The 23,353-nt window shown below is 37.7% G+C and overlaps 1 long non-coding RNA gene across 3 annotated transcripts in view; it reads left to right on the forward strand.

Moving 5' to 3' along the window:
* The first annotated feature begins 800 nt into the window (after nucleotides 1-800).
* The window catches only part of LOC107318450, a 37,075-nt gene continuing 14,522 nt past the window's right edge, over nucleotides 801-23,353 (forward strand). For 2 of the 3 annotated variants that reach the window (XR_001557362.2, XR_004308589.1), the window contains exons 1-3: nucleotides 801-1,005; nucleotides 21,082-21,345; nucleotides 22,404-22,460. This is a non-coding gene — a long non-coding RNA (uncharacterized LOC107318450). The remainder of the gene's footprint in view (nucleotides 1,006-21,081; nucleotides 21,346-22,403; nucleotides 22,461-23,353) is intronic. The other variant, XR_001557361.2, reaches the window with a different exon arrangement.

The following is a 23,353-nucleotide window of genomic DNA, read 5'->3' on the forward strand; positions in this document are numbered from 1 at the left end:
AAATTTCATTTAACAACAGCAATATCAATTGGATCTTTAACAGAGATTTCCTTAGCAAGATAAGCATTTGCTCTTGAATGTAGAATCAGGCTTTTTGCATTGAACTGAAGAAAACAAAGCAAAGTTGGTCTCATTTCAGTGGCAGTAATGATACTTTGGGAGCGTTTGCCTTTAGTGATCTTAAAGTTTCATTCATACATGAAACAAATGGGCTAGAAATTCCAGATGATGCACTAATTGTTGATAAACCGACAGGCTGGGAGTTCTTTTTACTTTTTGTGAAGTTTTTATTCTTACTACGTGCCTCTGCTATTGCAACATATCAGAACTTAAGCCACCTTTCATTTTTGTATTTACCTTTTAAAAACAGGCAGATTTTTAAATGGCAAATAATATCAGCTATTTTTCTTTACAAATGCTAGTAACATATTTGTGTCTCTATTTCGTATTCTAATTTGTATTCGTATTTTGGGGTTGTTGACAGGTTTTTATTGAAGAAAGCATTTTCCCAGGTAAGCGCCCTGTTTGGGTCCTAGTGCATCTACCTCATGTCTCTTGCTCTGCAGTGCATGAATGCTTCCATTAAAGGACATAGGCTGATTTTTCCCTGCATTAAAAAATACACAGATAATACACAGCATTCTAATACTATGTGTAGAACATTAATACAATGGAATTGTAAAGATGGGGTTTCACACCATTGCAATACATTTACTAGCTCAGTAAGAAATCCATATAAGGTTTTTTTAAGGCTCAAATACTTGATTTCATTTGATGCATAGTAGTTGTATGGGAACTGTTGAGTCCTGGCCTGACCCACTGATGGAGCACCTGTGGAAAGGACTTGGTCAGCCCTGTGAACACAGGTGAAGGCATTTCAGCTGTGTGAATGGAAGGGGTGGAGCTGCATCTCTCTTAGACCTCATTAAGGGGCTGACCCCCACTGGGGAAGGATTTTCAACCAGTGGTGGAGTTTCTTTTGTGAGCCTGGATCTTCAGATGTGGGTGAGTAATTTTCCTTTTTCTTTGTAACACCTTTCTATGTGCTAGCTCCCTTGTCCTTACATGTCCTGTAGCACCATTCCATAGCATTGGTCTTTCTGACTGTTAAAGTAGTTAAGGTGTTTCAAAAAGTATAAAGGCTTAACTATAACATATCAAGGTGTTTTGTTTTTTTTTTTTAGTAACATATCAAGGATTTTTATATTTTTATGTTCTTCAGGATACTGTGAACTGCTATTGACTTTTAAGTTGGTTATGTTCTAGGGCCTAGGGTATCAAAGAGAAGGGGGAAAAACTGGAGAACATTAGGTATTGTTGCTTCTCTGTTCCTCTGGACTGTTTGTTAGTGTGAACTTGAGCAACAGGAAAAAAAAAAGAAGAGGAAAAACCCTGCTTAGTGTAGCTGGTGCAGTAGCTGGAAGAGCTGGGCTCACTGAAGGAAAGCTTGGCAATTGCTTCAGGAAATGGATGTGTTATGAACTTCTACTTTGATAAAGTGTATCAGAGCATAGTCATGACTGTGATATCTCAGGTATGCTGAAATCAAGCCTATAAAAAGTACATGCATATATATGCAGGCTATCTGATATAACCATACAAAAACTAAAAACTCAGGTAGGAAAGAGTAACTTATTTTAAATGACCTTTTAAAAACACTCTCAATGTTGGACATAGTGTAAAAACAAGACTGGAACAGCCAAATCAAAGATTTCTTTGTTATCCTGCTGTCCCCTTACAGTTATGGAACATTTGCCTGTTTGTAAATGCTTCTCATTGACCTGTGACCAGTTACAAAACTTCTTTAGCCTTGATGATGTTCTAGAAAAAAAGAACAACTTATGATTTTTCAGCTTATGCTGGAAGATAAGTATGACGTGAAACAGAACCAAAGATGCTGGGAGAAATTATGATCAATTGCTTTCTAACTTTTTTTGTCTTGATGACTGCTGAATAATAACAGAAGTCAGTGTGGTGCTGTATTTCTTCTATTTCCATGTATGCTAGATTCATGGAAACATAACCTACTCTTGTATCATTTTAAGGCTTATCACTTTGTGTTATGCATGTCACCTTTTCCACTGTAGCTCTGCATTTACCTCTAAAAGTCGGTGGTGAAGTGAAGATGTTATCTGGTATTGTTTCTCTCAGATGCCATTAGCAAGAGTTTGAAAAGCCTGGGTACATATCAGTAATGGCTGGCAGTTTTCAATTTGCACTGTGGAAAATGACATGTCCTGTTTCACTCTTTCACTCTTCCATGTAAAATTCCCCACAAAAACAGCCAATGTGCCTATTTAAGTAATTTCTGGTCAGTTTTCTTTTTGAGAACCGGTTCTTTATCACTTCGTCACCGCTCTGTACCATCTCAGTCATCCAGTCATTCTTCATTCTCAAGCTGCTCTTTCTCCAGCATCTGGAACTATTTCTCAGTGTCTCAAAACACAGTGATGCTGGTGGGTGACTCCCTTCATGTCAGGGTCCATTACAATTTTAAGTATCAGCAGTGATGTGGTTTAAAGAAGCAATTCACCAAAGAATTTTCAAACTCTATTGTGTGGTTTAGGAAGTACGTAAAGCCTGAGTGATTCGGTCTTAAAGGATGATAGCTTAGGCCCGAGGCCCCCAGGATCTTGGGAGGCCCATTGTGGTAATTATCCTGTATGGATGACCTGACTTGGTGTGCCTGTTTGGGCTGTCATTTTACATACATTCTTTAATACTATTATTTGTATTGTAATGGTACTTTCTATAAAATAACAGTGTTTTGTTTTTCATCTTTGAGGGGACCAATGGAAAAGCTAAATAGAGTAGTTGTAAATATTTTTAAGTGTAATGAAATCTAGGGATTAGTTGAAAGTTAAGTTGTGCAAAGCTTAGATATTTTAACAAGAGGTATGATTCTTTTGATGAATAGGAAATGTGTTAGGAAATTCTAATTAATTATTAATCCATTGAAAAAGGAGCTAGAAATTAATATTTCATATTAGAGATATTTTTATAAAATCATCTTGTAGTTGGTTAGTTAGCTGGTTAGAGTACAGCTTCAAACAATCTATAGAAACAAGCGAATCCTCCTTTATCTCAAATATAATTAGCCATTTAAATGTCTTAGGTCAATTTATTAACACTTTATTCATCGGGGTGTAACTTTTATTAGGCTTTATTGCTATCAGAAATTATATCCTACACAAATACAATAGAGATTTAAATGTTCTGTAGAATGAGCCAATGCTTCCTGACTTTATTGCACAGTATTGTAATGAACCTTGACCAGCTGTAGGTTTGATAAGTGTAAAATATTACTGCTTGATGCTAATTTTGTTCCTTTTTAATGACTGATAATCCATGTCGATTTAGTGTGATAGTCACAATCCAATACTATTTTCCTGCTTATAAATGTGATTGTAACAGGAGCTATTAAGTGTGTCTGCATAATAAAATTAGTCAGGGAAGCTCTGTATATTGTTTCCAGGTCTTTGGATTTTCATTATAGTAGTGGAACTTGTTAGACTGTAAAGCTTGATGGTTGCCAGCTCAGACAGGCTCCTTTGCTACTTCTCTGCCAAGAGAGGGGGTAATGATGCTGAACTAAGAAGTCTGTTTTTACTGTTCTGGAAAATTCATCGTGTATAAACATAGGGTGTAGTTTTTGAGAGAGTGTGAAAGGTGTTACAGGTGAAGAAAGGGAGAAAACTCACATAGGCAACGTATTGCAACTGTGTAAGTTTAAAGAGAATCTTGGCAGCAGAAAGTATGTATTGGGAAAAGCAGTCACGACGTCTCCTAGTAATCCTGCAACACTGATAAATCAAAGGTCTGCACCTGCCAGTTACCCAAAGCGAACGTATGAAGGGATCCTTGTGAGGAAACCCAGGCAGCAGCATCTCTCTCCCTTCATCACTCTGTCCAGCAGCACGCTCCATCTTTACAAAGTGAACTGCAGCAGGCAAATTCTAAGAAGCCCGTGCTTGCTTACAGTCTTGCTTTCAGTCTCATTTTATCTCAACTAATTTGAAGGCTTTTATTTAAGTTTTGGGGGCCTCTAGGTTAGAAGTGGAGGTATTTTATAGGAGTAGATGAAATTCTAACTGTGCGGATGATCAAAAAGCATTTTCTGTAACTTAATGTAATTTTCTGGAGGTTTTTTTTTTTTTTTAAAGTAGAATAACTGTGTGATCTCTAGCGATACCTGGGCAGAAGAGGTAATTGAAAACTGCATTCATACCTGAGTAGTATCCCAAAAGAAACCATCCTGCAGTAAGGTAGATACTTAATGTCTGAAATCCTCTTACTTGTCCTATTAAAAAGGTAACAGGGAATTCTGCCGTTGATGTCAACGTAGGCAAGATTTTGCTCACAGTAATTTTGGCTGGGGGAGGCGCTGCTCCCCTGGTGTGATAGTTGTGCTCAGTGCCCCTTAATGAGCTGCTCAGGTAGACCCAGTGGTACTGACTCCTAGGGTGGGACAAGAAAAACAACTTTCCCACAGGCGCTGTTAGTGTTGGCTAAAGACAGGCTTCAGTTTCATCAGCAGTTTACAGAAGGTAGTAAGTAACTTTTCACTGGCTGGCAAAAGAATAATTCACAGCTTTTGATACAGGGTGGGAGGAAACCAAAGCCTTTAAAACCATCATATTCAAAGTTTCCTCTAACACTTGGGGAAATCTTCCCCCAGGAGGAAGCAGGAAAAAACAAAAACAGAGTAGAAAGATAGATGATAAGGACAGCTCCTTTAGCCTGAGTTTTACTGTAGCATCTCTGTGTTTTGATGGCTCTGTGATAGGATCTTCAGGACACCAATTATGGCTGATAAATACTGCTTTGTGAAGGGCTTCTGCAAGTATTTCTAGGTGTTGAAGTCTGTACTGGCTCAGTCTTCTACGCAGCACTGTGCAACAGCTAAGGGAAATGTTGTCTGGCACAAGGCTGCTTCTTTCCAGAATACAACGTGCTGAGAGACTAGTTGATCCACACTGAGTGTTTGAAATCTGGCTGACATAAGTGGTAGGTGGAGAGGACAGTTAGTGCACCTGCAAATTAATGCTTCTATCTGAAACTGGGGCTGCTTAATCAGTGTTCCTAGGGGCTCTGCAGAAAAGAAATCCGGTAACAGTCTCCTTTGTGCCTCTAGAGGAGAACATCTTTTGGGTGGAGAGAAGACGTTCCCTGTGCTCAAAGACATAAAAGGAACCTGTTCACCAATTTATAATAAATTAAGTTATTGAAATAAGTTCCTAATGCCTCATTCAATTCTTTTCCAGATGAGGATGTCCCATATAGATTTAGCTTTGCTCTTTTGCTCTAGCTCAGCAAGAACACTAATACAAAAGGTATTCCTTGCAAATAAACACCACACAGATACAAAGAAATACTGTGCAAAACCTAAGCCGTGCAATGAGCTTCAGAAAGATCAGACCCACAGATGTGCTGACTGAAGTTTGAGAGGCAACGTAACAGATGTACAAAGCTGTAGATCAGAGGGGATATAAAACAGTTAAACTTGCTTAAAGGCACAATGTGTCACAATCTAACGATTACATGCATCCTAAGCCCGACAGAAGAGGGAACATACGCTCAGCTATGTGCTCTTGGCTGTAGGCATGCCAGGAAGATTATAAAAATGCCATGCTGTGATATGTTGCCCTCCTGCCTGAAAGGCTACCATTAAGCTGCTTATTTACTGCACCTATTCAGGCAGCAGTGTGGTTCAGAGTGCTACCTGTCTTCTTGTTGGATAAATTAGTTGTGGATATCACAGGATTATTGCTGCCTATTGTTCAGTCTGGTGAAGGTGGGAAGAGATGAAAGATGCTGTACTGACCTTGTAATGTTTTGTGTAAAATAAGAGATGCTTTTTCTTCATAGAAGTGTCATAGTTGATCTTAGTGTAGGACTGATAGAGTTGGCTAGTGTGGAGCTAAATTAAAAAGGCTAAGACAATAATGAAGTGAAAATGTTCTCATTCATATACATGTATAAATGAGATTAAATATAAAATAAAAAGGAAGAAGGATGGAGGGGGAAATGATACAGAGATGTGGAGGAAAGCGCATGTCAGTAGAGCTTTCTTTGGCTTTGTAAATCACAACTGCTTGAAATCTTCCAAAAGCACACGTGAAGATGTAGCCAACCTTTCAACTCAAAATGTTCGTTTTGTTTTTTGTATAAATTGTTTTGTGCTCATATTCTTATCATATGTGGAGCTGCGAACTTGAAATTAGCGATAACAGAAATTGGCAAGTACAGCATTAAAAAATAAACCATGCAGCCCTACAGGCTTAATTATGAAGTGAGCAGGAAGACAGACACAGAAAATCCTGTTTCAAAATTTTACCTCACATAATATAAATAAAAGATTATGTCTTCCACTGGTAGTCTATAGATCAAAAGGATAATATGAAATGACTACTCTGGTATTTATCTTGCCTTTATTATGTGTATAAACTATACGTTTCTCATTTGTTACGTCTTTTAGGTACAAACAGAAACACTTAAACATATAATTATGGATACGTGTCTCTATATGACTGTGTAAGCACTTTTGTGTTTTCACGTTGTCGTTTGAAATATGATGTAAAATTACAAAATGTAAAAATAGAAGAAAATTAAAAGTACTCTGGTATGTGGCAAGTTGGATGTAAAGGAGGCAAATAAAAACAGCTATTTAGGGAAATGTATCATAGAAATTGCTAGTCTGAAGGATGTTTTAGATAATCACGAATTATCAGATGCTAATTATAGCAATACATATTGCATCTGGAAGATACAAATTTAAGGTACGCACTGTTCTTCATTCAGGTACTATGTGTGCAGAGCTGGTGATCTTCTCTGCTGTTTCCAATTATTCCTCCATGATAGGGTTAGATAAGTCACTGGAGGGGGGGGGATTTGTTTTCCAAGTGAACCTTTGCTAACTTGAACTATTTCACATGGCTTTGTAGCAGGTTAGTGGCTAAAAGTTCATTTGTATGTTGGTAATCAATAACTATAATCTCCTTGATGGTCACACACAAATAGCCCTAAAGTCTACATCAGTGTATTTGAAGTGAAGATCTGAAATGTTTAGAATTTGCAGCTGTACGTTTTTTATTTCTGGCAAAGAAAGGAGGAGGAAAGAATCTAAGAGGAATAGGTACAACTTTCTCCTTCCTTCCTGGAGCTACTTATTTGATCACTGTCAAATGCCAGTATAAAAACTGCCAGAATAGCAATCAATCTTCAGCCAGTGAAACTTGTATGCATTAGGAGTGGCTGTGACAGGAAATGAGACGTTGAGGACAACTCAGGGAATATCAGAACCTTTCAATTAGGGCTTGATAAAACTAAACCTAAGTGTTTTTCCTCGTTCCATCACACAATACGTGGTACCTTCAGCAATGGGATCATCAGAAAAGTGTCAGGCTGTAAACCTGGATTTAGGATTGTTCTAATGCCCCATTTCTGTATTTGTTTGCTTGTGATTTAGGACCATAGCATGTAAAACCTTTCTGCGGCGGTTGCTCTGTTAACTGCAGTTGGGATGATGGCTGAAGCTGAGCATTACTGATATTGGTCTGAAGTGACGTATATATGTATAATCTGCTTATTTTGTGACAAGCTGACAAGGGGGTGGGAAAATGTCGCCTCCATTGCCAAAACTGAACTGTGTATAAATGCATCTCTGGAAATTGTAAGATGTCTGCAGTAGCACAGCTGTGTCTTCAGACATTGGACTTTGTTAGCTCTTATTTGAAGCTAAGTATTCAAGGAGGTCATTTGGCTTCAGTAAAAAGGAAAAAAAAGTAATGAAGAATGAGGCATGTGCCCTTATGCTAACTCGGATAGAAGGACCTAAATCACTGCAGTTGCAATTAATGATAATCACTGGCAAATCTGCCTTAAATGTATAATTAATCCAAGCATGTGAGTAGTCTGACTGATGTGAATGGAACCGTTAACACACTCATGTACTCACATGCACAGAATTAGTCAGGCACTTGGCTTCTCCAGGAGAGCAGCATGGAAATGCAAAATTCTTCTGCTAAGTCACCACGGGCTCAAGAGAATCGTGTTGTTTAATCAACTTCAACCAGGGTTAAAGAGGGATGGAAATATCCTCTTGTGCCAGAGAAATTCATCCAGATGCCATCTGTAATGGTGCAAACAGCCAGCTCAAGGAAGCAGCCACAGGTGAGGTTTTGTTGTGAGGCAGTCACTTGAGAAGTCAAACTACTTTTGATTACTAATACAAGCCCAGGGTAATCAGACTTGGATAAGGTTGAGAGTGTTCATTCAAATTTAGAGAGATGTTTGTTTGAAGGGAGCGCCCCCAAAATAGTGGGGTGGTAGAAAGGGCAGGAGGTGGGATGGATCCCAGGGCTGTGCAGACTAGAACTGTATCCTGTGAAAAGTTGAGGATGATGGGTGAGCCACAGGATTAACAGCTTGACTAGAAGTTTCACATCAGTGAACAGTGAAGTTGCTAATAAGTTAAAAGGGCACATACAGAAGCCACCAATTTTCACTCAGTTTTACTGCCTGAGAAAAAGGCCTTCAGAAAGAAGAGCATAATTACGAGGAAATTGTGTGGGTGGGAGGCATGTTGGTCAAAATTGAAGTCTGATCAAGAAAATTGAAATTCAGAGTGGGTTTGGAATAAGATAATCCCACAAAGCATGTGCCTAATTGTACCAGCATTAACACAGCTAATTAAAACAGAAATGTGCTGTGTTTGACATGTAGGCCTGGATAATGCTTTTGCATTACATGTGCGTGTGTGTATGAATATATATATATATATATACACACACACACACACACACACACATTGTTTATGTTCTGTATAAATCTCTTGCATATCTTTTGTGATGCAGACATGTAAGTGCACACTGATCTTCAGTTACATCAGAGGTTAATGCTTCAGAAAGTATGTTATTCTGGTTAAACAGTCTGATGAGGCTGAATAGTTTTGATAAGGGACTAAACCCAGAGCATTTTAATGTGGCAGGACTTCAGACAAGCCTGTGGTGAGGCAGGTGCAGGGGCCAGCCAGGAAGCCAAGTCATTGAGGTGCTGGCTGAACCTTGATGTGCCTGCAGAGTAGCTCAGACTCTCATCTAAGCTGAAAACACAGCTCAGAGCAAACCAGGAAGGTGCTGGCAATGCTTTTGTCAGCAGTCTGAGCCAAGCTGACACAGCTGCACCAAATCACAGCTGATGTATGGGAGGCAATAGGAAGAGTTTGCATAGGTGACTGTTCAGACAAATCCTTTTTGGTGTATTTTTGACAAAATTAAAGCAGTTCAAGGGCACGCCCATTGAAGTTAAAGTTGTTTGCGGGTTAAGTGTAAAACATCTGATGAGTTTGGGTTTTAAATCTTAAAAGCTTTTAGCAAATAGCATTTTTTATTTATCTGACCTAGATTAGCTCTTAAAAACCTTTTCATAGCATGCTGAATGCTTTGACCACTTGTGGGGGCCTGGTAAGCACAGTGGATTTAGCTCACTAGTAGCCATTGTAAGCCACGTGCAGGTGGGATGGTGAGTGATACTGAAGGTATTGTAACAAATGCTTTTTAGAAACTGAGTTGTGGCCAGTGTAAAAGCAGTTAAAAAGGGCTGTGTTGATACTTTTTCACTACTTTTGTTATCTCTTACCACTGCTAAGTTACCTCGGCTCCTACCAAAATCATCATATCTATGAAATGGATGGCATCATGGCAGAATCTCTTGTAGTTTGTGCAGTCCTGATCTGCATAAGAACAAAGAAATTCCTCATAAGTGTGTGTGTGGGGAAAAAATACATAGTTTAAAAATATTTCTTGGAGCACTTTAAAAATGTAATATTAAAACACAAGTCTTAGAAGTCTCATTTTAAGTGACTTTTCTGTTATTAATCCAGCCAGCACAAATCTGTTCATCTAAGAAACTGAGAGCTTTGCCTTAGAGAAAACTGCAAAAACTGGTGCTTTGTGGTCAGCTTGGCTCCAGCTTTGTGGTGCTGTGTCAGTACTATATGGGGAATTCAGTTATTACAAGAAACCAATAATATTATGGAGCCATTAGCAATTAGAAAATAGATTGCTTATTATGTTACATGCCTTCAGTCAGTTTAAATTTAAGCTTTTGTTGACTGATGTACTTCCTCTCAAAAGCCACAAGTGTCTCTCTTGTTTAATATTTAGATATTTTAGTTAAAATTAACAGCAAATTAAAACTATTAGATTTTCTTAACGTGAGTGCATTTAGTGGAATGCTGGAATGTTTGTTTTTTTCCTTAAATCTCATTGTTTTAGTTCGAACTATAGTAGTTAAGTTGATGCTGATTAAAGGATGGTTTTATAGACAAATCAGTCCAGGAAAGCCATATCCAATGTGTTTTTGAGTTTAACTCGTAGTTACTTACAAATTATATAACTTATAATTTAAGATAACAGCTTTAAGGTGTTTGTCAGCATTAACAGTACAGATAAGGTTTAATTAATAAAGGACAGCTTTGGTTTGAAGTGTTCCTGTGCTTGCAGTGTGTCTGCAAACAATGCATTTTGTCTGATTTTACTCAGCATTGCACAGTACTGGTCCAAGTCTGTTATATCCTCAGTGCTTGCTTTGCTATGTAAATTTGAAGTCTGAAAAGGCAAATGTTTTGTCTTCCAAGGAGTCTCTATAGTTAAGGGAATAATGTAATATAATTTATATAGTTTTATGCAAGCATATAATTTAAATGATGCGATTTCACAACAAGCAGCCCTGTTCTCCAATAATACTTTTCTAATCAGCTGAGTAGAGTAATTACTTAAGCTAAGAAATTTAATATTCATCCTAGAAAGAATATAGTACTCTCTTAGGACTTAAAAAGTGCCCTTTGGAAGTTCACCATGTTGAATGACCTTAGTTAAGTGACATGTCCATTTAGACAACACAACAATCGCATCATATGTCAAGTGTTTGCACTGACAACCAGAGCATTTTAAGGTTACAGATCAGATTTGCACATCCATGCAAGAAAAAAACAACAGAGCTTACAGGAGTAGGGCAGATGTGGGATCTTTCCTTTCTACAGACCCTGGTTCTTCTGCAAATCAGTTCCTTAGAACCTAAAAGGTTTGATGCTGGCCATTGGGTATAATGAAGCTGATAAAGTGCCTAAACCTGGAAAATGGAAGAAAATCAAATCTACCAACCAAGAAACAACAAAAAATCTAAGAGAAGCTGAAATCTGGTTAGCTTTCTGATGAAGTTCTTAAAGACATTACTACGTAAATAGACACTAAGTACTTGCCTTTGTCAGAAACACGCTCAAATTCAAAGATTTCTAATCAGGCCAAGATCTTTGTGATGCAGCAGTTTGTTCATTACTGCCATCATGGGCGCACAACCCCTACTGACAAGGGAGAAATTGTGCACCTGATCAGTGAAATCCACTCTGTTATATACCCTGGGTCCAATGCAGGTAAAGCCTCTCCTGGCACTCATTGGTTGAGCGTCTCAGGCTCACAATCTTCCCAGTGCTGTTGCTACAATATGTTTCCATTCTATGTCTGTTAACAACCTGTGTTTTTTAGACATGTTCTGTACTTTTTATGGCGATAGGAGGACAATATTTTCAAAAATTAGCATGCGTGTTCTGTCCTGTACCAGGCTCTCCCCTGCCTTATATAGTTACCATACCTAGTGCCTGTGCCAGTTCTAACTGGGTCTGAATGTTGCAACTTTACTCTGTTCAGCAGCTTTCTTTGTGGAAAAACAACAGATCCTACAGTACATACAGAAATACTGGAAATTTCTATTGCAAAAACGTGATTTACCTCTCACGCCTTCATTTAAGCAACTTTGGGATAATGTATCCTGGCTTACTTTTATATACTTGCATGTCGCTCTCAGTTATAGTAGATGGGAGCATAGCTACCTGAGGTAGCTCTGGAAACATGTACAGATATTAAAGGGAGGCCTTACTTTGCACAGGTATTATGAAACTTTATGGTGCCGTTTGATATTCTGCATGTTGGATTGCTGACTTTGCAAACCACTTCTTAGACTTCTTTAGTGTTTCCAAAGCAAGCAAACCTCCACAAGTGTTAGCTCTTAGATCTTAGTACTCCTGTGCTCGTCCAGCATGCTGGGTGGAAATGAGAACCTTTTGTTTTTCCATGTAGTGGAACTGCCTCAAGTTGTAGCTTCAAGTTGTTAGTGTGTGTAGATGAATTACAGTTATATTTCCAAACTGCAGGATGTACTTTGCATGTAAGTGTAAATAACCAAAGAACATTTTCTTACTTGGTCTTTGTTTTGGTGAACCTCTAAATCTGTGATGTTACTGTCAATGTCATGTTTGTATAAGCTCTCTGCATTCATGTATGCCTGTCTTTTAATAATATCAGTTATCCCTTCTTCCCTGGAGAGTTTTTGTGTAATGGTACCATTAGGATCTTTATGTGATTTAAACATAACTTGAAATAGAGGTGTTGTTTTTAAATTAAACAGGCAATTTTGTACTCAGTAAATACTGAGAAAAGGGGAATAAATGACCAGTTTCTGAAAGAGCTGGAATGAGGATCTGCCTGCAGATTGAGTAGCTGCCCTCAGAAAGGTTACTTGGAGCTGTCAGGGAGGCAGGGACCAGGTGGGTGAGGCTACAGGACTCCCAAGGAAATCAGAGCTGAAGAGGTGAAGGTCTTTACGCGTGTTAAGTTTAGAAAGTTGTATTCACCACATTGATCAGCTAGTCAGCATTCTTTCCTATCGGAACAATCACTTTATCTTCAGGTGTAAGCATATGATTTAAAAAAAAACAAATAGAAGCTTAATTATTATTATTATTATTTCCATAATCTTCCATAGGTTGAGTTTTCTTCAAGTATTTAATGGTCAAATGAGGTCTAGAAATAAACTCAAAATACAGAGGCTGTACTTCTGAGTTTTAGATACAGGGAATAAATTAAATAGAAAATTTACTGTTAGATTAGGGAAATCTTTTTGAGTAAGTTTCTGTGGCTCGGGGCTCTGAATATCCACTTATCTTTGGGGCTGGTACATTTACTTGTTATATTCTGGGTTTATTACCACTGGCCAGTGTAATCTTCCTCTCCTTTTAACTGTAGCCTGGTAAGTCATGAGCCATCCTTTAGAATCTACCTAGTCTGCTCTCTCTCTGTAGTTAGATAACAGGTTAGATAACATGCAGATTTTTTTATTTTTTTATTTTTTTTTGTGGAACAGTGACTCTGACTAGGAAACAACTGTCTCCTGTGTGTTTCATGTCTATTCAGAAGTGCTCTTCAAACTACTCAGTCTGGAAGCTGATATTAAAACTACCTTCTCAGTGGAGAGGCAAGTGTTCCTGTGCACTGAAGCTGGCCACAATTCCTTGGACAAGTCCCTAATTGGTATTCAATCTTAAAGAATGTCTTTCATTAAAAATATAATTTGACGAACTGGGTAATTGACTTGCATTTGATTAAGGCAGATTCTATTGGATTAACATGATTAATAGATAAAATTATAATCAAACAGAAAGCAGTACAAAAGGTGACTTAAGTCATGGATCATATTAAGATACTAAATATAAAAAAGATTGATACTGTAGGATTATTCATTTCATAGTTGATATCATGCTGTTCCTTACAGACAGTGATGTAATTCAAGTGAATTTTGTAGTCAGAATCAAGGCCTGTTCCAAAGGCTCGAGAGTTGTCTTGCCAGACAAGTGGTAAAACTTTGTGCCTTCAGTGTAAATGTTCACTGCTCCCATACTGATAGCAGCAGAACATTATATTATTCTTAGTACTGCTAGTTCTGAACTTCAGAGGGGGAAAGATAATAGCTTAAGAGTCCTACAGTGAGAAAAAGATAACCAATGTCTTCTGAGACCTCTTGTTGTATAGCACTGCAAAACAGTGGAATATTTCATTGTATGTACCAGCCAAAAAAAAAAACCCACAAAACAAAACAACAATCACCTAAAATTCAGTGTGGAATTTGACCCAGCAGTATATAAGACATGAAGTAGTCTTGGAAAAGGTTACACGGGTAAAAATCCCAGTAAAGATGGCAACCTCATCTTAGGATCTGTATAAGGAGAGAGGTAGCACTAAAGCAGTTTTGTCCAAAGCTGGCTAAGTTTTCAGCACTGTTGTACATAAATAGTTTATGCTTTACTTTGAAACAATTAATTAATATTTCTCTGACTCTTAAAGTACTGGTTTGCCGCAGTTAGAAATTGTCCCTCCTTGCAAACAACAGGAGATAAATTGGTTCCCTTTTAGCTGTGACATGCCATTATGTACTATAGATAAAAGTAATCATGGGTTGAGATGCATAAAATGGCCCACTGGATAGCTTATCTTGGCAACTAGCTACATTCTGATGTTATGTGTAGAATCTGATCTGAAGATAAAAAACATTTCCATCAACTTCTGTGGTATTTCAAAAGGAATACAGTGGAATTAACTAAGACTATAGTTAAGTAGCCTTCCTAAATCAACAGCTCATTAGTTAATAATGAGATCAGATTAGTTACTAATTAGATTAGTGCTTCATCAGGTAGTCACTTGGTAAATGTTGTGTCCACTAACTTTGAAACAAAAAAAACTGATTACCAAGTTGAAGATACTGCTGAATATACATAGTATATTGTCACTAGGAGATGATTCAGGATGGACTGTTTCAATTTTAATTTGTATTAGAGATGCTTTTATAAGAACTAAATGAATTAAAGACTTTATCAAGCACTGATCTCAGGAATATGCAAAATCTTAACGATGCTTCCAGCGTTATTTCATGACTCACTAAAACAATGTCAAGTTCATAGTAACCTTAGAGAATAAGCAGTTTCAGGTGTCTATAACAGAGGAAGTAAGTTGGATTTAGATGCATATAGAATCCAACTGGTGAGCCATGTTGTGTTTAAAATCACAGTGATTCAGACCATTGAAGTGGGGGATGTTAACGCCTAAGCAATGTGGAAGGGCTTCCAATGCAAGACAGCTTTCCATTCATTAGCTCACAGTATCCCAAATGGAGAACACAATCAGAACATTTGCTCCCCAGAGCATAAATGCTAACATTCAAAAGGATGAACAAATACTTGTTTCTTCCAGCAGATGCCAGATGACTTTGTACTGAAATATATCTTTATTTAACAAGCTGCAGATTGGCCCACAAGAAAAGAAGTTATTCTACCAGTGACAAAACATGACAGAAAATCTCCGGGAGGTCATAAGGGATCATTAAAGATCGTTAAAACTTCAGAGATTGCTTGGGCAAATAGCAGGGGTCCCACTGCAAGAAAGTGCTTCTTCCCCTCCTCCCTCCGCACCCTCCCCCCCCCCTCACACACACACAAATTAAACATTCAGTTCAAGTGCTGTTATGAAAATATATGGATGTGCTTATTTTTCTTACTTGAGACAAATGTAATTCTTGACACTTAGTGACTGCTGCCTCTACTAGACTGGATTTAAAACATGGGAGAATTAGAAAAGTGGTGTAATAGGGCATGAGCTGCTCCATTCCTTTAGTATGACTTCTTCTGACAACACTGCCTACTTTAGGCATTCTGAGATTTAGGATTTTTAAGTTAGACCAAAAAGAGAATGGTTACTACTGGTTTGGTCATTCCTGTTCGGCTTTAGGCAGTTTGTCTTTTAAAAGAGAAATCATTTCATTTCACTTCCATGTGCACTTGAAACCTTCTCTTGAACTAATGTAGGTGATGGCTTATTATATCTTGGTGCCAAAGGGAATCAGTTCTGTGGTTCTTATGGCATGTTTGTGAATGGCGTTAGCACTGAAGATGGGAAGGCTGCAATCTGTATTACAATTATTGGTTCATAAAACTGAAGAAATTAATAGGATTCAGCAGGTCTGTTAGTTTATTTTTTCCTGGAAACTCTGAATCTCAGTACATGTTCTCTCTTGTAAGACAGTCTTCACTGACTAAACAGAGGACACATCAAGACAAATACAGACTTAAAAGTTAAGTGCAAATCCAGTTTTAGTGCAAATTGGAAGAAAACATAGGGAAAGAGGAAGAATGTGTTATTTTCAATGTAATTTAGCTTATGTGGGACACTACTTGACTTTAAACTGTTATGTGGAACCATTTGATAAATTTACTGCAGAAACAGTATACCGTTTCTACTAAATGTAGCAATGACTGACTAGAAATCCCTGTATGTAGGTTGCTTCAAAAGTAATGTCTTCTATTTATTTCTGCAAGAATTGCAACAGGCACAAAGAGCGAGATAACGCTGTTTGGTAGAGTGTTTTGTATCTGAGAACTTTCTCTTTTTCAGTATGGCCACTACCATTACCTACACATTTTTGCTAGCAAAGTACAAGAGCCCGCGTGCTGCGCTTGTAAACATGTGCCAGTGGAGGTGATGCACTGTTACCCCTGCTGAAATGCAACGCCCACTGTCATCCAGTGTGTGGCCTCCAGAAATGTTCAGCAGGCATTGGGCTTTGTCAGTGAGTTCAATTTGTTCCACGTAGAGGAATTTAGTTCCAGAATTTTTGCTTCGATACTTTTATGTCAGAGGTCACTGTGTCTGACTGCCCCTCTGCTGCCATCAGTCGCATGGTAACTAAATTGAATGGACTATTGGTGGGGAGGTTCAACCTGCACTGTGTTACCACCAACATCTGCCTCTGGTATCATGGGCCAACATAACAAAGTAGCAGGCATTACTTTCTGAGCAACCCTTGCATATTGGTTTTCTATTATTTATTTATTTATTTAAGAATAAAGTCATTTTTAGATGGATGGATGAATCTGGGACACTGTTGCTTCGTCCTTATCTCTAATTGAGATACTACCATGGATTGTAAGACTCTGGAGTATAATGATTTGTCAGCGCAGGACAGAGTGGACCAATTTAATAGCTGCTGGAGGGGTTAGGATTCCAACAGCCTTTGATCAAATCCTTTTTAGGTCAGTAACATTTAGAGATGTAGAAAAAAATCAAGTAATTGGAGAGAGACCAGATGGTTTGTGGCTAATTTGGAAAAGTACAGATTATATTGTTGTGCAGAATCTTATTAAATAAAAAGGTCTTAAGATTTTATAAGGGATAGATTAATATTGATATCGTGTTATTCACACTGTTTAGTGTGCAAACATCATCCATCTTTTTATTTTTCTGCACATGCTCAGTGCTGCCTCTGAAACCACCGTATTAGGAATTAGCATGGTGAGTCAACAGACGATAACATTATGTGGGTATTTCTCTTTTATGTTTTCTGTTCTTGAAGAAATATTTACACGTGTATGAAATCTCAATTCAGATGATACAGAAGTAGCCAAATGTAAGCATATCATGGAAATAATACAGGTAAGTGAAGTGCCATAAGTACAAGCTGATCTTTCTGCACTCCGTACCATTTTTGCAGAGCATTTTACCTTTTTTGCACAGGCTCCTACTCACTGCAGTTACACTTACGAAATATACATTCATTTTGAAGTTTCTTTACTGTTCCATTCTGAGTGGATGAAGACACGCTAGATAGGAATTAGTCTGTGCATTTACTTTATGGAGTTAGAGGTAAAATACCACGGATTGAACTAGGTAAATATTACTCATTGTTATCACAGTACTGCCCAGAGGCTGTGAATGAAATTGCTGAATATTTCACAGATGCTACAAGGGGCAACTTCTGCCCCATGCAGCTTACAGCAAAAAATAAGAGTAGACATAGACTGGAAAGGGACTTTTAAAGAACCTCTTCTTATGAGAGTTAGAATGCAGAATAGCAGCATGTCTGCTGCCTGAGTTTTGTGATCATACTATCTCAAAACAGAATGATCTGCGTGTATCTACGCTCATATATATGTGCCATGAGATATGTTTTAAATATATTTAATACATTAAATATGTTTATAGGTTTATGTGTATAACTGCATAGATGTTTCAAGACGTCATTATAAATTGTTAGTACTATGTTGCAACTGTTATTGGGCTTTTATTGATTGGTTCCTGTTATCTCACGTTGTGTTCCTAATGCCTTAACCATGATTAACAGATTTAAACTTTATAGCATCTTGTTATCATTTGCTGGCATACACTTGATAAACTTGTCTGAGATTTTTGGAGAATCCTTCCTGTTTGGCAGAGGTGTTTGGATATGCTTGTTTGGAACTGAAAAGTACTAAATAGATGGTCAGCTCTGGAGGGAATCCTTCAGTGAGGGAATAGCTCAAGGAAAACACTGCCAAACAAGCAAAGATTTGCTGAGAGGTTTTTCGGAATAACATTCTTGACTTAGAGCCCATTATCTAACAGATGTGTATTGATTTAATAAGCTTCCCTACTGTTTCAGTATAAGCACTTAGTTCTCTCATCTTCGGTGCTGTGTGTGGAGCAGGAACCTATTAATAAGAAGTCTGTAATTCCAGCGAAACGTGTCGGTGCCCATCTTTGTCAAGGACAGTGAAGTGTTTTAAAGCTAACGAAAGCTTCTTCCTTTTTTTTTTAAATTGGGATGCTGCTGCTAAGTCCCTCAGCTGGAGGTAGTACCTGATGGATGCATTTCCATGTCTTTAGTTGACAAAGGAATGATATTACAAGCTGTATCTTTGACTCCTTATTTTTTTTCCTAAATAATCTTACAAAATAATATCTCACTGTGGCTGCAGAAGTAAGGAACTGACACCTTGCAACTGTCAAGCTGTACTTCATGCTATCTCTCTTTTTTTTTCCTAGCTGATGTTTGCTAACTGTATGCAGTTTACGTTATTTTTAATACTACAGGCTTCATTTGCTATCCAAAATGTTTAATATCACCAATTTCTGGTACTTGTATGGCATATCTCACTGCTTTGCAGAATAAATGATAGGATAGGATGGCATCAGTGCATTAACACAATCTGTCCTACCTAGACTTTGGTTGAACTATTTTGTAACACTGAAGGTAGACTCTGCCAAGACTGACATAAAGGCTTGTAATGCAGATGATAGTGAAGCACAAATAGAGGCATCCAGTAGTCCAGAACTGTCATGGATGTGACGACTGCTTACCTCTGCTCCAGAAAGTGGCTCCCTTAGGAAGAAGAAAAAAGCCCAGCCAGTTTCTCTGCTTTTCCCCAGTGTTATTTCTTACTAGAGCAAGAGGCGATAATAAAGAAAGATGAAAAGAGCTGGGATTTGGTGCAAAACCTGCTGCAAGAACATGCAAATGTGGCAAGGAACAGGAAAATTGTCCTGCTGCTGAAAATTTCTGTAAGGATTAGTAAATGCTGCTGCACTGGGATGCAGCTGGCTGCCACAGAACTGGGCACAGAATGTTGTGTACAACTGTCTCAACAGTTTTGTGCTGTGCATGAAGGAAGTCATTGCCTGCCTACATACACACACGCGTGCTTCGATTGAAGGCTGTTACAGAAAGCTGTGACCTTACGTAAAATGAGAATAGCCATTATGATGCTCAGATTTTAATCAAGTATGAGTTAAGCTGTGGGTTTACTCTGATACTTTGTGCATTTATTCATTGCTATCAGTGTATTAAAGTGAAAAAAAATAAATATAAAATCAGCTGTGTGTTGATAAGCAACTAATGATTTTACCCTGCAGTTTTGTGGCGTTAAGCTTCAGGTAGTTTAGAAGAGTCTGCAAGATGGAAAACTGATAGATTTTGTCACTTCAGCCTCTTGAAAAGCTGCGTTCCTGAAGCTTCAACATGCATGTTGCAGAAGGGAGACATGGAACGCTAACAAGTCTTGTCAAAGTCAAAAATCTTGGCCATCAAATGTTATGGTCTTACAAACTGTAAAACAAAGCATCTGCGTATCACTGTATTGGGTATGTTATATATCCAGTCTTTTTTTAAGGTAAGAAATAGATGTGTGAGAAGTTCAGCAAGTGTTCTGAGCATAGGACTACGGCTTTCATGATCTATTACAATTTTGTGCAAAGCTTCAAGTAATTTGCTTTTCTGATTCAAGCTATAAAGCTTTTAACTATAAAATTGATCTCTCCATAAAGTACATGTTGTGTTCTAATATCATAATTACGTATGGTGTGATCTCCCAACCCTTGATGGCATAAGTAATCTTTACTTATCTGCCTAATCTTACGGATTGCATATACAGGGGGAGTTGAGTAGCGGCTTCTGTACTCACTTTTCTAAATCACAGTTTGTTTTCACATGGGTAAGTGATTTAAGTGAAGGGTTAACAGTGCTCTGTCTCTCTTAATTTAAGATTTGGAAGACGATTATAATTCAGAATGCTTTTTCTAGTTGAGACTCCTTAGGAAAAATATATACACTGCCTAGAGCTACAAGTCCAACTTTGCTTTTAAATGCAAATATTTTAACAAGTATAACACATAGAAGCATGAACTATCAATTATTCCTACTAGGCACATGTAAAACATCTTGTTTATCACAAAGAGACCAAATTAAGTAAGAAAACGTAAAATAAAAATTTGTAATTGAAGTGTTGTCTGTTCTTCTTTGAAACCGCCCGTTGTTCTTAGCAGCATCAGCCCTCATGTTGTCTTGATGCATTTGAATGGGTCTTTTAATGACAAAAGTTGAGAACTGCTGGTAGTGGCCCTCTGTGGCAGTTGTTATGCAAGTGAATCTGGCTTGCAGTGACCTCGTAGTGAGAATAATGTTAGAACAGTGCATTGTTTACAAACACAAGCCTGTCAGATAAGAGTAAAGACATTAGTTTCCTCTACTTTCATTCTCTAAATGTCTTATTGTTAAGTACAGAATGATAAGAGGGAAACATTCCATGTTGGGTAGGGTGGATTTCCCATCTAACCTGCAGACAGAAGAATATAGCCAAAAGTCCATGTAGATTTTAGAAGCTTTAAGTAGGCTTTTAAAATTCTTTTTATTTCATCTTTAATTGCAGATCAAGCAAGGCAGATCGACTACGAGTTTCAACAAATGTTTTTAACTTTCAGCGTGTTGTTGTTTCAGCCTAAATCAAACAAACTACTGTTTATCTCCATGTCCAGGAAGAGTTTGAGACCATGTATCTTCTTTTTTGCTGTGTTCTTGTTTGTCTCACCAGAATACTATTACCTATCTTTCAGAGCTATGACTTCAACATTTTGCCCTCAAGGTGATTTTGTTTGCGTTCTTTTGCAGATGTGATTACTGCTCTAGTGACACTTTCCTATTCCCAAGGGAAAGCTGATAGTTTTGGACCAGCAAATAATTGTCTTAATCATACCCGAAGTCTCCTCTTCATGTTTCACAATCGTGTATCCACATGCACGGGATTTATGTGAATGCCGAGTCTCCATATGGCACAATCCTGTGATGTGTTCTGAAAACATGTCCTGATCATCCAGCTATCTTAGGAGCCTCTCAGTGAAGTTCATGTTACATCACAGCAGCACCCAGCACCTGGTGGGTTGTCTGTTTTTAGTTTTTTTTTTGTTGTTGTTGTTTTTTTTAGTGAGGTGGGATGGGGGAGCAGAGAGTATTCTTAGATTGTTTTTATTATGTCCTGTGAGCTCTTTTCAGCCTTGAAGACTTGAGTCTCTGGCAGTCCATTGACTGCTCTTTTTTTAATTCTCTTTTTACGTTAGTCTTGCTTTTGAGGAGTGATTTTTGAGATCTCTACAGTCTTGGTCACCACTTTGGTCTATGATCCCAACCCCACTGATTTGCTTGGGATGTTATTTTCAGAAGTCTATCAGTTGTGTTTTAACCTTGGAATTTACAGTGCTTCGTAATTGAACGTATCCTATGTTGACTGGATTGATGGGGACTGTAAAATAGGTAATTATGCAACAACAAATTATGTCCAAGTACCCTTACTTAAAGATGCACTATCTACTTTGTTTCCCATTTCCATCTCTCTCTTCTCTTATATTGCTTCTATGCATTTTGCAGCTCTGAGGTACTATGTGCAAGAATATAAATCTCTTCCACATGTGTTATTTTGTCCTATGTCTTGAAAGGTAGCCTTGCCTCTGTATGAGGTTGATTTCGGAAAGGTAAAAAATCTTATTTTATGAAGTATGTTCATTCTGCTATCGCCTAGTTCTAATTTTTGAAATGATTTAATTGATTTTTTTTTTAACTTGATCCAGCTGCAACGAGCCTTTTCCTTCAACTTCAATTCCTTAAGTGTATGACAATTGCAGCAATGCTTATTTCAGTTAAAATAACAAGTTCTTTTCTAGATGCTGTATTTATATATATATATTTTGTTTAAAAAAGCAGATGATTTGTCAGGGAAACACTCATCTCATGATAGCTGAATATGTTAATCAGTCAATGGTGTAATTCTGTGATACGCTGAAGTTTTGACATACGCTGAAAAAATTCATGCAATTGAAATCAGATATTTTTTCCTTGTATTAGTGATGTTAAATAATAAGTATGGTTTACTTCCCTTGTTTTTCAGCATTGTGAAGTTGTGATTGTTGATTGTTGACTAGATATGCTATTTGTTGCAGTTGTCACTGAACAGTGTGGAACCTGGCTTTTCGGATGTGACCTGGAAAATGATGCAGGTGAGCACTGATGCATCTTAAAGTGAAATTTATTGCTTCTCTCTTAAAGTGATTTTCTTGTATCAGATCAGAGTACTGATTTGACTGAAAATTCAAAATGGTGGCACTGCACTGTTTCACTGCAAAAATGTGTTTCTGTTTTAAATGAAAACTGAGACGTTGCAGGTACAGGTCATATCTACGAGTGGACTTGAAAGGAGACGTGTTCTGTCCTTGCAATGGTCAGAACTGCATAAACAGTCCTACAGGCATGTACTTGGTGTCAGACTTTTGTAATTTGATCTGTAAATACTCAGTTTGGGTTTGATGACTCCCACTTCCTTCTCTATATTCCACTACTAAAAATAATAGATGAATGAAGAAAGAACAAATGAAAGTCTTGTAAATTTAACAAATGCAGCTTATGTGGCCTGGAGTTTTCTATAAAGAAAAATAAAAAGACACATGCAAATTCAATTTTATTCAGGGATCTCCTGTTTAAATGCAGCAGTGACATCATTGAACTTGTTCTGTGTTGGAGAAGTAGAAGGCAGTGTAGGTGGGTCCAAATTGCTGTTTTTCCAGTGGTTTTAAATGTAAATAACGCTTAAAAATGCAACTGTGATAGTGAACTGGCTGGCAGCCCTACTGAGCTGCTGCTCTGTAAAGAGAATTCATGCTCGGACTTGTATTTAACTTAACTGTGTAATCATTGCAGCACAACAGAAATGTTACTTCTGTAGATATCCTTTCGTTATTTAAGGTTGAACTTCAGAAACTGTCTTAGACGAGGTTAAATGATACCATGAAAAACACTGGCCAGCATACAGCCTTTCTAAAAACTCTGTGTTCTTTAGTCAGGGACTCATTTGCTTTGTTACTTTCTGTTCACCTTTAGTGTCTGATTTCGTAGT

This window comes from Coturnix japonica, chromosome 10 (genome assembly GCF_001577835.2).
Source record: "Coturnix japonica isolate 7356 chromosome 10, Coturnix japonica 2.1, whole genome shotgun sequence".
Classification (NCBI taxonomy): Eukaryota; Metazoa; Chordata; class Aves; order Galliformes; family Phasianidae; genus Coturnix; species Coturnix japonica.